Below are 5,015 nucleotides of genomic sequence, written 5' to 3'. Positions count from 1 at the left end.
CACATCGGGAGCATATCTCAAGGTGTACTTTACATAGCAGTTTGGCCACGTCAGCTGGGGACAGGTGGGAGCTTAAGAGTGTGTTTGTGAGTGGGGCAACAGATGACTAAAAGTGAGTGCAGAGCGATAATCTTGAGACAGATTTTGAAAGAGGAATAGAGGAACAAGTCAGAGGGACTCTGCTCTGGAATGAAGTACCAGAGAGTTGGGCTGCAGTCCAAATTATCCTCTGAGATGTTGCCCTGCATGAAGGATGCTATCTATATAAGTGCAAGTTGTCGTTGTTATTGTTATTGTTGGTACTGAATTATCCTGGAGGTTACCAGCATCACATCTGTTATGCCTCTGTGAATTTATAAACCCTGTGGGAGACATTTCAGGAGCCAGCCAGATCACTGTGTGGCAGGGACAGTCACTAGAGTTGTGCAATAAAATCACATCAGGAACAGCCTACGTTTCCCTGGAAACCAAAGTTAATGTGAATGGACTGACTTCCAAGTTCAAAATTGAAACTGATTTCAAGTAATCTCACATTGCAACAGCAAAAGTGAAAAGACCACAAGTAAATCTGCACAAGTTGGTTCTCAGGAATTTGAGTAAGTAAGAGCCAGCTCCCGTTACATGTTACAGCAACCAGCAAAATAGTTAATTCCAAATGGAACTGATTACCTCCTTATCTTTGCTACACTTTGCCAATCTCCCTCACAAAACACCTCAAACAGCAATTGGAACACTCAATGGATGTTAATTAATTGAACTCTACTCACAGAACAAGTTGAAGTTTCAATGTCTGAAAGCTCCACTGAAGACAACTTGATTACATTTTGCCTTTAATCAACAATTCCTTATATTAGGAAATTCTAATACTTCTATCTTTTCAGTTATCATATGAGGAACTAGCACAAATACCCCCAGATAAATTCACACTTTATCCCAGCAATTTTTGGATACAAGCACATCAATGTCTGCCTGGCTCCACATTGACCTTTGAAATCACAGTTTAGACTGACACTCCAATGCATTGTTGGGTGTGTGCTGCATTGGTGGAAGTGCTGAATCTTCAGATGAGATGTTAAACCAATCTGTTCAGGGAGACAGATCCTGTGAAAGAGCATTTCTCCTGGTGTCCTGTCTAACAATCCCCCAATCAGCCGATAGTGATCAGGTTCGATGCCCGAGTGGGTTGAAACCTTAGGCAAGTTTCCGTACTCTACAAGCCTCTGTTTGCCTAGCAGTAAGTAGGAACTCAGTTGTTAGTCGATTGGGGGATCATTTCCTAGGATAATTTCCTAGGATAATAATCCCTTCAATAAAAAGGAAAAGATTTAATCACATTGCTGTTTGTGGGATGCTGCTGCGAACAATTTCACCCACAAAATATAATGTCTATCCACTTTACAATATATTCTATGAAGTGCTTTGGGACTTCTCAATGGCATGATAAGGTGCTATATCAATTGCAAGGATTATTATTTTCATTGGAGTAGCTGTGAATAGATTCTTTGTTCCTACAGCATTATGTACAAATCCTGATACAAACTCGTTCTGTGTTCATGAAGAGTTAACTGTATCGGAAAAAAGCAATCTTGCTGAGGAGTGTTCTTGATTGCCTACTTATCAATCAGGGAAAGCTTGCTGCTGAAACTATCCACCTAAGGAATACAGATTTGAGTAGAAAGATCTCATGTATGCATGCTTAAGTGAAACATCACTGAACTTGCAGAAAAAATGAATTTGTGGGTATGTTTGACATCAGTAACACAAAGTACAGCTGCAGGTACAGCAGACCTACTTTATACTGTAAAATTATTTTTCTGATGCAAGATGTAATTTATGCTGATTCTTTCATGACAAGCATGTTTTGAATGTTTGACATTTCTGAGGAGTCCATGAAGTTAATTCAGTACTTTCAAAGAGTTGAATTGCTCACCAGAGACTCATTATTCCACCTACTCTGTGAAGTCCTGTAGCTCAGTGGTTAGAGCACTCGCTTTGTAAGCGAGAGTCCTGGGTTCAATTCCAGGCAGGGCGAAACCTTGGGCAAGTTTCCTTACTCCACACGCCTAATAATAATCCCTCCAAAAACCAAAAACAATAATAAATTGGTCATTTTCAATCTACGACTGTTTGTGGGACATTGCTGTGTGCAATTGGCTGCCGCGTTCGCCCACAAATATACAGTCAATTCACTTTACAGTGTGTTCTGTGAAGCGCTTTGGGACGTCCTCCCGACGTGAAAAGCGCTATATCAAATGCAAGGATTATTATTATTATTATTATTAGTCTCAGCTAGCTTGATAGGTCATTTATTCTCATAGTTTAAGATCACGAAACATTGCCCACTAAGTAAATTGGCATGTTCACGCTGGAAAAGAGAAGATTGAAAGGCAACATGATTTCTGTCTTTAAGATTCTAAAGGGACAAGCCAAAATAGATCATGACAGGCTGTTTCAACTTGTCCACAATAGTAAAACCAGAGGACACGGCCTGCGATTGAACGGGGGTTAATTCAGAATGAATCTATGCAAATAGTATTTCAGTGAGTGAATATTGAAGCTGTGGAACAGGCTCCCGAGGGAGGCGGCTGCAGAAGAAAGTGTTGATTCTTTCAAAAGTGATTAGTTAGTTTTCTTTTAGGAAATAACATTATGGGATATAGTACAAAGGTAGTTCGGGACATATGTGCATGCGACTGCCAGGAAGGTGGAAGGAGAACTAGATGGACCTTGGTCTTTTCTCGTCTAGCATTTCTTATGTATTTATGTCATGTTCATTGTCCAAAATTCAATCTTCATTTTGAAAACACAGTTTTTAAAATGAAGCCACTTCCAAATTAAGCAACACGTAAGATTTTTTGCACAATTCCGCGCCATCTTAAATTTTAAGATAAAATGGTCTTACGGGCTAAGAATAGGTGGAATTTTGGACCTCAGAAATGTTCAATAACTATCATGCAAATTACCCTAAGCAGTGATTTAATGGTAAAAGTTAAGGACATGCAAAACCCATCAGTTTGTCTAAAGTAGAAGGTAATTGTTGTCAGTTTAACTCAATTGGTAGCACACTCATCTCTGAGTCAGAAGGAAGGTTGTACGTTCAAGCCCCATATTGGGACTTGGAACCTATTTAGTCTAGGCTGACATTTCAATGCAGTCCTGGTGGTATGCTGTATTATTGGAGGTGCCATGCTTCAGATGAAAAGTTAAATTAAGATCCTGGATGCTTGTTCAGGTGACAGCAGGTGACTGCTGTGTGCAATTGACTGCCTTGTTTCGCCCATGAAATATACAGTCAATTCACTTTACAGTATATTCTGTGAAGCACTTTGAAACATCTCAAAAAAGTGACAAGGCACTATATTAATTGTAAGGATTATTATTATTATTGAAGATGGCAATATTTGAAAAGAGAAGGAAGTTTGTCTGTTGTGTTGACCTACAAATACAGTCACTAAATTTCATAGTAAAATTCTGTAAAGTACTTTGAAGACATCTTGATGATATGATATGGAGCTAACTCAATTGCAAAGATTATTATTATTCACCTCAAATTGCAAACTGGTAATTTTAGGAGTGAGATATAAAGCCCATATTCTACAGTAACACAATTGGAATTGCTTTGACGAAGGAATGCATTCATAGAGTCCCAGGAGTCTGATTTGTTCAAAATAGTTTGCATTACGATGGAACAAGCTCAAAGGGTTGAATGACCTCCTCCTGTTCTTCTGTTCCTATAGACTCCCATGTTACAACTTTCATTTGTTTGTCCTTTATGTCTCTATAGAGCATTCATTTTCATACAGCTGTACTCCATCCGCATGGCAATAACTACCTCAGCGAACAGTAACAATTTGCTGGAGGGTGAGATATTCAGTCCTGAGGGAGAATTGGACCCCAGCCACCAAACCCTAGGAAAGAAGTCCAGAGATGACTGTTCCATTGAAAAAAAAACACCACAATACGTGTATCCTTTGAAATAGTATAAAGCATAAATTTAAATAATAAATAATAAAATAATACGTATTTACTATTAGTTGGCAATATAATATATATTATAGAAATTAAAAATATTTCTATAAAATAATAAACATTAATATTACAATGCTGATAAAAGAGTATCTATTGATTATAATAGCAATTCCTTTTAATTCAACCTCTGAGTATATATATTTAATCAAAAATGCTGAATTTAGCTGCAGAACCTTTAACTCAAAAATATTACAAAAACAGGGATGGTGGTATACATATCATTAAAAATTGGCAAGCTTTTCGCAATGGCTTTGCTACACATGAGAATTTTAAAATGGACTTGAATTATTCTGGCCTAATTCAACATGGTTACAGTTTGGTTTGTTTGCCTCAGGTAACTATAGATGAACATGCCACATGACTGTGGAACAGGCTCCCTAGGGAGATGGCTGAAGCAGGAAATGTTGATTCTTTCAAACACAGATTAGATAGTTTTCTGTTAGGAAATAAGATTATGGGACATAGTATGTAGGTAGTTTGGGACATATGTGCATGCGATTGCCAGGAAGGTGGAAGGCGAACAAGATGGACCTGGATCTTTTTAGCTCCCACCACCACCATCCTCAAGTGGGTGAATTAGTCCACTAAGGTATTTACCTCCTGACTTAAATGTGCATCTGAATTTGAGAATAGCTATATTGTTTTTAGGTTATTTTGGTAGCAACAGTAATAATGACAACTTGCATTTATACAAGCACCCTTCATGTAGGATAATGTCTCAGAGAACTTAAAAATTATCACTTGGCAAACTGTCACCCACCCAGCCTCCAATCTGTGTTGCTGCAGCAGGAAAGTTTAATGGAACAGTTAATCTTTAGCATATCAATTATTGCCACAAATCAATAGAAAAAAGTGACTCAATATAGAACACAGCTTATAAAAGAAAGGATGTTTGTTGCAATTCTTTTTCCTCTGTTGCAGTTTGTATTTCCAAAGTGCACAGATCACTGCATAATCTTACTCCTCTGAGCATTCTCTCTTTGCAA

The 5,015-nt window shown here is 38.0% G+C and overlaps 1 non-coding gene across 1 annotated transcript; it reads left to right on the top strand.

The window, feature by feature from the left end:
• Positions 1 to 1,960: 1,960 nt before the first annotated feature.
• On the top strand, positions 1,961 to 2,032 carry trnat-ugu. The gene has a single exon. It is a non-coding gene; the product is annotated as a tRNA-Thr (tRNA).
• Positions 2,033 to 5,015: the final 2,983 nt, after the last annotated feature.

Source organism: Callorhinchus milii, unplaced genomic scaffold, assembly GCF_018977255.1.
Source record: "Callorhinchus milii isolate IMCB2004 unplaced genomic scaffold, IMCB_Cmil_1.0 Scaffold2, whole genome shotgun sequence".
Classification (NCBI taxonomy): domain Eukaryota; kingdom Metazoa; phylum Chordata; class Chondrichthyes; order Chimaeriformes; family Callorhinchidae; genus Callorhinchus; species Callorhinchus milii.
The sequence above is the reverse complement of the archived record's forward strand: the minus strand, read 5'-3'. Positions and strand labels throughout refer to the sequence as shown.